A 12,684-nucleotide genomic window follows, 5' to 3' on the forward strand; every position below is an offset into this window, starting at 1 on the left:
TGGTGCCAGAAGGGCTGGTCTGAGTATTTCAGAAACTGCTGATCTACTGGGATTTTCACGCACAACCATCTCTAGGGTTTGCAGAGAATGGTCCGAAAAAGAAAAAAACTCCAGTGAGCGGCAGTTCTGTGGGCGGAAATGCCTTGTTGATGCCAGAGGTCAGAGGAGAATGGGCAGACTGGTTCGAGCTGATAGAAAGGCAACAGTGACTCAAATCGCCACCCGTTACAACCAAGGTAGGCCTAAGAGCATCTCTGAACGCACAGTGCGTCGAACTTTGAGGCAGATGGGCTACAGCAGCAGAAGACCACACCGGGTACCACTCCTTTCAGCTAAGAACAGGAAACTGAGGCTACAATTTGTACAAGCTCATCGAAATTGGACAGTAGAAGATTGGAAAAACGTTGCTTGGTCTGATGAGTCTCGATTTCTGCTGCGACATTCGGATGGTAGGGTCAGAATTTGGCGTAAACAACATGAAAGCATGGATCCATCCTGCCTTGTATGGAGCAACTTTGGGATGTGCAGCCGACAAATCTGCGGCAACTGTGTGATGCCATCATGTCAATATGGACCAAAATCTCTGAGGAATGCTTCCAGCACCTTGTTGAATCTATGCCATGAAGAATTGAGGCAGTTCTGAAGGCAAAAGGGGGTCCAACCCGTTACTAGCATGGTGTACCTAATAAAGTGGCCGGTGAGTGTGTGTGTATATATATATATATATATATATATATATATATATATATATATATATATATATATATACATACTGTATATATGTTTTAATGAACATTTAAGCACATAAATCCATTAGATGTCGGTTTTGCAAGCCTGCGCGAAAATCTCGCAGTACGGATGCCATACGGATTACATACGGAGGATGCCATGCGCAAAATACGCTGACACACCCTGACTACGGATCAATATTTTGGGAACATTTCTCTGTATTACGGCCGTAGTACGGACGTATAATACGTGGCGTATTGTCTTACGCCAAGTGTGACCCCAGCCTCAGTGACCTGCCCTTTATTTTACATACTGAATGTAATATGTTTCGAAAAATAAATCACATTCATCAGGCAGGTGCCAGCGGATGAACCTGCGCTGTAGCATGATCGCATGTATAATATCCATTTAATGGTTTTATTTGATGAAATAAATTAATTCAGAAAAAAGAATCTCTCTCAAAATTTCACTGGCCTCGCCTGCACAATAGTATCTATCGGCAGATGCCATTGCACAGTCCCAGCCGGCGCTATATTGGTGGAGACAATTTTTTTTTTTTTACTGTAGCAAAATGGCGCCGCCAGTGCCTGAGCAGTTAAATCCATCGGATTGCCAATAGATGCTGCTGCGCAGGCATGGCCGGCGCCATTCTGAGAGATCATTTTTTTTCTGAATACATTTATATCACCAAATAAAATCATTAATTGAATTGGACATTATGCATGCAATCTTGCTACAGCACAGGTTCTGCCGCTGGAGCCGGCCTGCTGAATGTGAATTTTTTTTTTACTAGCATGGTGTACCTAATAAAGTGGCCGGTGAGTGTATATGACGGTGGTATATGAGAACTATATTGTGGGATTATGTGTGATCTATGTGGAAGTACTAGGTGAGAATTATATGGCGGTATTATTTGTGATCTATATGGTGGTATGTGAGAACTGTATGACAGTATTGTGTGATCTATTTGATAGTATTGTGTGTGATGTATATGGCGGTATTATGTGTGATCTATATGGTGGCATTATGTGAGAACACTATGGCAGTATTATCTTCAGAAAGCGGACCCATTCTATGGTGGTTCTGGCTGAGCACCTGCACGCGGGTCTGGGGTAATAGAGGGGGCAGCATGACCTCCAGTTAGGTGCAGTCAGGGCTGATGAGGCAGCTGAAGAGAGGTGTCTCATGTTATCGTTACTATATGGCTACATTTCCTTCCCAGCGTCACCCCGTACTTCGCCTGACGTCTCACTTTCACACATCGCCAGGACAGGATGGAGAAGACAGGATCTGAGGAGGGGAATGGGGTCTGCATGCAAAGTCTGGATCAGAACAGGCCATCAATCCACAGAAATGTTTCCTGGATTTCTGTGGAGCAGACGGTCCATCCATGTGTATAAAAGACAGCGTTCTATGTACAATCCCTGGCTGCTCTGCGCACTGAACATGGTGCCCCCTCCATAGACCAGCACACTGCTCTCCTGAAATACTCTGTGCTGCTGTCACCCTGCTCCCTCCACCACATATCTCCCAGAATCCTTGCTGCCTGCCATCCTCAGTGACTGTCTACTTGTCAGTACAAGGCTGCCGTCACACATTCAGTATTTGGTCAGTATTTTACCTCAGTATTTGTAAGCCAAAACCAGGAGTGGGTGATAAATGCAGAAGTGGTGCATATGTTTCTATTATACTTTTCCTCTATTTGTTCCACTCCTGGTTTTGGCTTACACATACTGAGGTAAAATACTGACCAAATACTGATAGTGTGACGGCAGCCTTACTCTGCAGTCACCAACAAAATGGCTGCTCACTGGGTTCCTGAATATCATCCTCTTATCCCTTAGCAAACACATGGAAGGAGAGGAGACATCACACACGTCAGCAGACTCCGCCCATAATTACTGCAGTGCAGTAATGTGAGCTTGTTGTACACTAGGTTTTTCTGAAATTTCAGCAGCTGGTCCCCCTAGTGTTTAAAAGTGGAAATTCCAAAACTTTTCAAATCATTTTTCATATTTTACTAAATTATAAACAAATGAAAATATTTTTTAAGAAAATTTAAACATTAATTCTTTACATTTTTACAATTGCTGTAAAATTTTTTTTTTTTATGGCACCTTCCCTTTAAGTTTTCGTGAAATATCTAGTGTTTTCATACCTTGTCCAAGGCATTGCACTATTTGATGCTTGTCGGCAGCAGAGAGATCCTTTTTCTTTCCCATGTTACTTGAAAACTGTGGCCTGCTTAATAATGTGGAACTTCATTTTTAAGTAGTTTTCCTTTAATTAGAATCACCTGGAAAAGTAATTATCACATGTGTTTAATATTTATTTCAGTGATCCATTGAGCCCTGAGACACAATACCATCCACGAGTTTATTTGAAAAACATAACAATTAAATCTTTAAGACACTTAAATCCAATTTGCATAATAATTTGGAACACGGTGTATGTGTGTTTTAGAATATTTCCTTTGAAAACTATATGTAAATAATAGAGAATTGCTCTATGTAAAAGCTCATGTTAAAATCACATTACAATCAGATAGCAATCACACTGCATTAGGATGTAAATTGGATGCTAAGTGTTACAAATCGGATTGTTATCGCATAACACTCATCTGTTTTTTTTTCGGTCCTGATATCGGAACATTTTTTTTTCAAACATATGGGTATGAGCCCTTCAGAAAACTGGTCAACTGCATGCAACGCTTCCTCATGTCTAAAACATGCCATATCTGCTGCATCTAGCTTATTCATACTGGTGTGGGATTGTAGCCATATTACTGATAAAGAGCCAATATAGCAATATCAAATTCACTCACGTCAGTAATTTAGAATGGACTTTAGATATGGTTGGCTTGTTTTGTATGTACAACACTTTAACAACTGTAATAATGTTGTTTTCCTTATTCAGCACAATAATGTAGTTAGCTGAAATACCATATCATTTTACTGGCAATGATGATTGTAATTGCAACAGATAAGACTGATGCTTTTGTTTGTTTTTTAATGTACTGCGGGTCAACTGCTTTGTGAAAGTAATAAAGAACATGCAAATATTAAAGTCCTATGACACATTAATTCAACTGAAATCATGTAAACTTGGCCTTCTCACATGTGGTCACCACCATGGATTTGGGCCATTCCAGTAGTCGTCAGAGCACGAGAAGGGATAGTATCAATGTTCTTCCATCACAGGGACAACAGGGCCTGGCGTTGACTCCTGCAGCGTAGTGAGTGGAATAGCGCCTCATCAGAGCAATATCTGGTGATGCACGGTTTCAGTTAACTGTCGCCAATTAAATTCTTCAACCGACATGAGACAGATAAATGGTGTTATAGTTGTTTCTGGTGCAGACCTACAAAGTGGCCTGTGCTGCAGTGGTGACATCACAACTGCTGCACAGGTTCCCAATACCTCTTGGTACCAAATTGGGAAAAAATTTTTTGCTTTTTTTTATTTTGTCTTTCCATTGCAGAGATGTTAGCAATTGAACTATTTGGCACTTGATAAATTAAGCTTTTTTTTAGTCCAAGTGTGTGTTACAGAAAGTTTACACTTGGGGCATATACTTCTTCTCCCTGTATGACTCATTACCAATTATAAGCAAGCAGGAACAATCAAAGAAAAGAGGATCACACCCCCACTATAGCTTAGAGCAAAATTCTCAGTGTGTAAGGGCTCTACATGTCTGTGTGCATGCGTGTTTAATACATGTGGCATAAGTGTGGCAACCACTTGCCGCCCGTGTGCCATATTAGTATCATATGTACCGGTGCCTGGGAATCAGCGGTACTGTTCGCACTGTTCCCTGGGGCCAAGTGCTGAAGACAGCTAACATCATTGTCCCCTGCAATCAGTGCGAGCAGGGGACAATGTTCAGAGTTGTATTCAGCTGATAACAGCGAGAGCAGGCAGCGGCTGATGGGTGTATTGATCAGCCAACTCCTGCATTATAAATATATATTTTTTTTAATAGCTTGGGGTTCCCTTGTATGTTTGATAACCAGCCAGGCAAAACTGATAACTGTGGTAGCAACCCCCAGCTGTCAGCTTTATCATGGCTGGTTATCAAGAATAGAGGGGTCCCATGCAGATTTTTTACATTATTTAAATAAATAATTTAAAAAAGCATCTTGGTATGCCCCCCATTTTTGACAACCAGCCATGCTACAGCAGACAGCTGGGGGCAGGTATTGTCAGGCTGGTATTGGGCCATGGATATTGGTTCCCCAGCCTAAAAATAGCAGCCCACAGCCACCCCAGAAAGGGCTCATCTATTAGATGAGCAAATTCTGGAGCTTTTCTAGGCTCTTCCCACTTGCCCTGTGGCAGTGGCAAGTGGGGTTCATATTTGTGGGGTCGATGTCACCTTTGTATTGTCCGGTGACATCAAGCCCGTGGGTTAGTAATGGAGAGATATCTATAAGAGACCTATCCATTACTAATCCAATATTTATATTGTAAATATACGCAAAGCCAGAATAAAGTCCTTTATTTGAAATAAAAATAAAACACACTGTTACTTTTTTTATTTTAAAATAAACACAATTGTACACAACTAACACCCATTCCAATGAAGCCATCATTTCCTGTAATAAACCAAAAAAAAAAAAATCAGACCATATGCCTTACCTGTCCGAGGTTCAGTTCCACGCTGTAATCTATGTCTGCGATAAAAAGTTTTCAGCCTGAACAATGCAAAGATGTGACCATCCAGGCAGAAAACTACTGGAGAATGAGACACTGCGAGCGCAGTGTCAGTGACCAGCGGTGAACTCACCACAGTTCACCGTGAGAAATTTCTCACGGTGAACTGCAGTGAACTCACTGAGCTCATCATTGTACCATGAAACTTATTCTCATGGTGCTAGCGGTGATCTCACTGAGGTCACAGCAGTTCAGTGGCCAGGCTAGGAATGCAGACTCAGTGACCTGCGGGTACCCTTGATGAGATCACCCCTGGTCTCTGATGCTGCACTCGTCATATTATAACATGTGAAAGAGCCCTAAGAGGTGTAATTACTGACAAAGAGACCTGAGCTCCTGGCCTAGCCTCCTGCATGAGTCAATGTGTCTGTTGTGCTCAACTTATACTCGCTCTGCAGTGAGATCAGAGCAGGGAATCATTACAGCTCACACAGGAATAGTCCACAAAAAATCGGAACCTGTGTGAGATGTAATGACAACCCTGACCTCACTGCAGAGCGATTACAGAAAAGCACATGTGTTATTACTGACATACACAGTTATCAAGAGAGCACTGATAAAAGGTATTGTAAAGTGTCACAACTAGGGTTGAGCGAAACGGGTCGGCCATTTTCAGAAGTCGCCGACTTTTGGCAAAGTCGGGTTTCATGAAACCCGACCCGATCCCTGTGTGGGGTCGGCCATGAGGTCGGCGATCTTCTGAATCTGGTATCGGAATTCCGATACCGAGTTCCGATATGTTTGCGATATCGGGAATCGGTATCGGAATCCATATTTAAGTGTTAAATAAAGAATCAAAATAAAAAATATTGATATACTCACCCTTGGACGCGCCCTGGTACTAACCGGCAGGCTTCCTTCCTAAGAATGAGCGCGTGAATGACCTGCGGTGTCGTCGCGGCTTGTGATTGGTCGCGAGCGGTCACATGGACAAGCCGCGACGTCATCTAAGGTCCTTCACGCGCTCATTCTTAGGAAGGAAGCGCCCTGCTTCTTTTAGTTTTAGCATGCCTGATCCTTATGTTTTTAAGGGAGATAGGCCACAACTGTCGGTGCTGAGTAGATGCTTGATCCTTTGTTGAGAATGTTTATGAGGGAGTTAAGAAGAATGAATGAAAGTTTTGCCAACATAGGCTTAAAGTATATAGCTAACTTTAGAGATAATTTTGGATGAACTGCAGAAATAAGCTGAACGTCCAGAAAGGCAGGATGAGAGACAGAAAAGGCAGAGGAGATCAATTCCTGCTGATAGTAGTAATGGTGGATAGTGATGAGCGAACATGCTTGCCAGTACTCGTTACTCGCCCAAGTATCACTATGCTCGGTGTACTCGGCGAGCACCGGGCATTTCCGGGATTGTTCGTTGGTAACTGGTGTCTTCACCCAACGCTTTTGGCGGACTTAGAGACCCAATCACGGTCAGGGATTGTCTGCCAGGCCATGAAACGCCGCAGCCATCTTTGTTGTGGTCACGCAGTGATTGGCTTGGCCGCACAGCATCATCCCGAGTATAAGAGACCTGGCGCCGCCCTGCTCGCCGCATTCATCTCCGGATTTAGTGAGAGTAGGGAGAGCTGCTACAGAGCTAGGGTTAGAATCGTGTTTTTTAGAGTTAATGTAGTTCTGCAACTACAACTCCTCAGAAACCAAAAGTCCTTTTTAGGGCTAATTCTTTGGTCCCAATATTGCAGCGCTAGGTAGGCAGGGCACAGCATATGGATCAGTGCAAGGCCTGCAGGCACTGTATGTGCATCCATTGCTCCCATTTGATCCCTCCCAAAGCACCATAACTGTCTGCTGTTGCAGCTTCTTTACTATATGCCTAGTTGCATTTTTTTTTTTTTTTTTAATTCCCCCCATAAAAACAAAAATATACAGTCTGTTCTGTCAGACTGAGGCCTGTTTAAAAATCATAGTTTGTCAGGCATACGTAGAATAGTTGTGTGTGCTAGCCTTGTGCCACTTTTAATTTTTTGGGGGTTTTAAATTCATTGAAAGAGGCCTCATATATCTGTGTGCTCCAACTTTGGGCATTGTAGGCCAGTGGGACCCCTTTTTTGCTGTCTGATACTCTAATTCTATACAGCACTGTTTTGCATTTAAAAAAAAAACAGGCCACATTTTTGCCAGTGTGGTATTTCCGTGACAGCCCTCATATATCTGTGTGCTTCTTGTTTGGTCATTGTAGGCTGGTGGACCCCTTTTTTTGCAGTCTGATACTCTAATTATATACAGCACTATTTTGCGTTTAAAAAAAAAAAACAGGCCACATTTTTGCCAGTGTAGTATTTCCATGACAGCCCTCATATATCCGTGTGCTCCAAGTTTGGTTATTGTAGGCCGGTGGACCACTTTCTTTGCTGTCTGTTACTCTAATTATTTACAGTGCTATTTAGCTTCAAAAAATATAAAAAGGCCACATATTTGCCAGTGTGGTGTTTTCGTGACAGCCCTCATATATCTGAGTGCTCAAAGTTTGGTCATTGTAGGCCGGTGGACCACTTTTTTTGCTGTCTGTTACTCTAATTATATACAGCACTATTTAGCTTCCAAAATTATAAAAAGGCCACAAATTTGCCAGTGTGGTATTTCCGTGACAGCCCGCATATATCTGCGTGCTCCAAGTTTGGTCATTGTAGGCCGGTGTACTCCTTTTTTTTGCTGTCTGATACTCTAATTCTATACAGCACTATTTTGCATTTAAAAAAAAAAAAGGCCACATTTTTGCCAGTGTGGTATTTCCGTGAAAGCCCTAATATATCTGCGTGCTCCAAGTTTGGTTATTGTAGGCCGGTGGTCCCCTTTTTTTGCTGTCTGTTACTCTAATTATATACAGCACTATTTTGCATTTTTAAAAAAAGGCCACATATTTGCCAGTGTGGTATTTCTGTGACAGCCCTCATATATCTGTGTGCTCCAAGTTTGGGCATTGTAGGCCGGTGGTCCCCTTTTTTTGCTGTCTGACATTCTAATTATATGCAGCACTATTTAGCATAAAAAAATAAAAAGACCACATATTTGCCAGTGTGTTATCGCTGTCAGACATCTGATGTATTTGTGGCCTACAAAAGATGGAATTCAGGCCTACATTCAGCTTTACTTCCTGTCTGTTACCCTAGTTCGGTTCACTATTTTAGTTTAAAAAATTAGCAAATACAGGCCACATATCAAACAGTGTGGTATCTTGTTAAAAATACTTCTCTTTCAAGTTGTTATGGCTGCTTCATGTGGTAAATGCTCCAACTACTACTACCACCATCATCATCTTCTGCCTAGAGGCAGTCACTGCGCACATAGAAAATCTGAGGAGCAGAGTGTGAATGCTTGGGCGGTGCTGTAGTCTGTCTCTGTATTATGAAGGCGTATGCTGCCACCAATAAAAGCGTTACTGCCAGAAAGCGAGCAGCCATGTTCACAATGACCGCCAGAGAGTGAGGCACCGTGTGCTCCATGACCATGAGTACAGCGCACATTCGCAGTAGAGAGAGACAGTTCATGCTCCGTGTTCAGCTTTGCAAAACAATAATTAAAGGGCACATAGGAATGACAGAGGATGTTGGTATGGTCAGCAAGGTACTGCCTCAGCATTTTCTCAAACAAAGCACTCCTTGTGAGAGTCCCCAAAGCCTCAGGGCCAGGGCGATAGGAGGGTGGGACAAAACTCTCCCCGAACTTTGTCAGTGTTCCACTGCCTCTGCTGGATTGGAGTTGTGTCTCTCTCACCTGTACTCCTTGTTTGGCCAACAAACTGTGACCTCTTCTGCCAGCGTTTTCAGATAGGATTTTTTTTAATAATTCAGCAAGAAGGGACCTATGGTCCTCCAACATTGTAGTACACCTGTCTGCCTCTGGAATAAGAGAAATAAAGTTCTCCTTGTAGCATGGGTCTAGAAGTGTCACCAATCAGTATTCCCTGTCACCCAAAATTTTGTAAACACGAGGGTGATGGGAAAGGCAGCAGAACATAAACTCAGCCATGCATGCAAGACTGCTCCACAAGTTTTCTCAAACTTTAGTAATATCATTTGAAATACAACATTGTAAATACATTCCCCTGTAGTTTTTATCTCTCCCAACTCATTGTAGATTGTAAGTTGTCATGAGCAGGATGTTTTTTGGGGGGTTTAATTACTTTTATCATTGTTACTTAGTGTAGATTGTAAGCTGTCACGAGCAGGGTTGTTTTATTTCTGTTAAATTATTGTATTATTGTTATCGTTGGTACTTAGGGCTCTTGTGTTTGAAACTAAATATGTGGACTCTAGATAAATAACTATAAATATGAATATTAGAACACAGAGAAGCAGGATGGAGATGTTAATTATGGCATTATTGCTGCTCACCATCTTGATGAATTCCTCAAAGTTTTGGAGGATGGTACCTCACCTACTGTATTCTCACCCATCCCTTGTAGATTGTGAGCCCTCGCGGGCAGGGTCCTCACTCCTCCTGTACCAGTTATGACTTGTATTGTTCAAGATTATTGTACTTGTTTTTATTATGTATACCCCTCCTCACTTGTAAAGCGCCATGGAATAAATGGCGCTATAACAATAAATAATAATAATAATAATAATGGTACATATGTCTGACATCCATGTCCACTCCTGAGATCTTATGTGTGAAGTCAGAACTGAATACAAACGGCCTTGTTGATACTGGTAGTCAACAACTGCCGTCTTCTGCTCACAAATCCTTTCCAAATATGCATTGTAGAGTTCCAATGCATGGGGAGGACATCACACACCAGTCGGTGAGCCAGAAGCTGCAAGCGCTACAGAAGCACGGCAAGGCCTCATACTTTTCCTAGCAGATCTGGCACCTCCGTGTCGCTTTTCAGAAATCGTTGGACAATGAGGTTAAGCACATGGGCCAGGCATGGCACGTGTTTGAGCTTGCCTTGACACAGAGCAGCCACCAGGTTCCAGCCATTGTCACACACGACCATGCCTGGCTGTAGGTTCAGTGGTGTCATCCACAGATCTGCCTTCTCTTTCAGAGCTGTCCACAAGTGTTCATCATTGTGCGGTTTGGCACCTAAGGATATCAGCTTCAGCACAGCCTGCTGCCGCTTGCCTGAGGCCTGTGCTGCAATGCTTCCAGCTTGTGACTGATGTGTTACTTTCAGAGATGGAGGATGAAGAGGATGCGAAGGAGGGGGAGGTGCAGGAGCTGTAGACTCTGGTGGCAACCCAGATTGACGTAGGTCCCGCAATAGTCGGGGTTGGGAGGATGTGCACCATCCCAAGTTCGGACTTGGTCCCGGCTTCCAATAGGTTAACCCAGTGTGCCGTTAGTGAGATGTACCATCCCTGACCACAAGCACTTGTCCACATGTCTGTGGTTAGGTGGACTTTCCCAATAACAGCATTGTGGAGGGCATGGGTAATGTCATGGGACACGTGCCTGTGTAATGCCCACTGCAACTCAAAAACATTTCCAGGATCCATACATTCTAAGACACTGCAAAAATGTTTGCGCACGCCCTCATGATCTCCCGCCTCCACTATTGCAACCTCTACTCTCTGGCCTCCCCTCTAGCACTCTTGCACCACTCCAATCTATCGTAAAGTGTGATACCCGAGTAATCCAACTGTCCCTCTCTTATTCCCCAGCCTCTCCTCTCTGCCTGGCCCTTCAGTGCCTTCCAATTGCCCAGAGGCTACAGTTCAAAACCCTAACTATGACAGACAAAGCCTTCCACAACTTGCCTCCATACATCTCCAGCATGGTCCCACAATGTCCGACTGGGTCATGGCTTCCTCTACGCCAGTGTTTCTCAACTCCAGTCTTCAAGACCCACCAACAGGTCATGTTTTCAGGATTTCCTTAGTTTTGCACAGGTGATAATTTCATCGCTTTTTAAAGCAATATTTCCATCACCTATGCAATAGTAAGGAAATCCTGAAAACATGACCTGTTGGTGGGTCTTGAGGACTGGAGTTGAGAAACACTGCTCTACGCTAACCCAGTGTGCCATCAGCGAGATGTACCATCCCTGCCCACATGCACTTGTCCATGTGTCTTTATTTAGGTGCATTTTCCCTGTAACAGCATTGTAGAGGGCCCGGGTAATGTTGTGGGACACGTGCTTGCTTGTGTAATGTCGTCACAGCAGACCAGGAAAAATTGGGGCAGCTGGGTAACGAGTACCTTGTGATGGTCACCTGCATCAGGTTGCGGAAAGTTTATGTCTCCCACGGACCTAAAATGCAACATTTCGAGAGCAAGCAGATGAGAAATATGTGAATTTAGTACTGTGGCATTGGCTGCTTATTTCCGCTTGCGTTCCAAAGACTGGGGTATGGGCAACTGAACGCTGCGCTGGGACAAGGACGTGGACGTGCTTGTTAATGGTGCTAGTTGAGTTTGTGTGCAACTGCAGATGTAGGGCATGAGACATCTTTGCATGCACCATGGACAGGGGATTGGCTTGCACGCACAAGATTGGAAGAAGCAGTGGTATCACCCGCAGACACTGTTCATGGAGCCTTGTGTTCAACCAACAAAGTCGGGTGCTTTGCAACCATGTGCCTGATCATGGTTGTGGTGGTTAGGATGGGAGTTTTGCTACCACTGCTGATGTGGGCATGGACGTTGGCGCAAATGGCCTTTTAGGGGTTATCGGCAGAGTCTTTAAAAAACAACCAGGGTGTTACGGGGACATTCAGTGTCTCCCTCTCCCACACCACCTCCTCACCTCGACCACGGTCTTTCGGTGTTCCCCAAGGCTCAGTTCTAGGACCCCTACTCTTCTCCATGTACACCTTGGGCCTGGGACAGCCGATGTAATGGCACAGTTTTCAATATCATCAGAACTGGGGAATTTTTTTCCCCATGATGGAGCTTACTCTTACCACATGGGTTTTTTTTGCCTTCCCCTGGATCAACATGTTAGGGCATGCTAGGCTATGGGTTGAACTAGATGGACTTAAAGTCTTCCTTCAACCTTAATAACTATATAACTATGTAACTATGTAACTGGGATACACATTGTGTGCCTCACCACTGTCTTGGTGAAAATCACTCTTAAGATTGCTTACAAGAATGTTTCTATACTCCAGCATGCACGCATCCCTTTCCAGGGGATAGAGCATCTGGCTAACTTACTCTTGTACCGTGGATCTAACAAAGTGGCATTCCAGTAGTCAGCATTATCTCTAACAGTAAGAATATGGATATCATGTTGAAAAAAGTGCAGCAAGAAAGCACTCATGTGTCGGCCACTTCCATGAGGTCCAA

The sequence above is a fragment of the Ranitomeya variabilis genome, chromosome 7, assembly GCF_051348905.1.
Source record: "Ranitomeya variabilis isolate aRanVar5 chromosome 7, aRanVar5.hap1, whole genome shotgun sequence".
Classification (NCBI taxonomy): Eukaryota; Metazoa; Chordata; class Amphibia; order Anura; family Dendrobatidae; genus Ranitomeya; species Ranitomeya variabilis.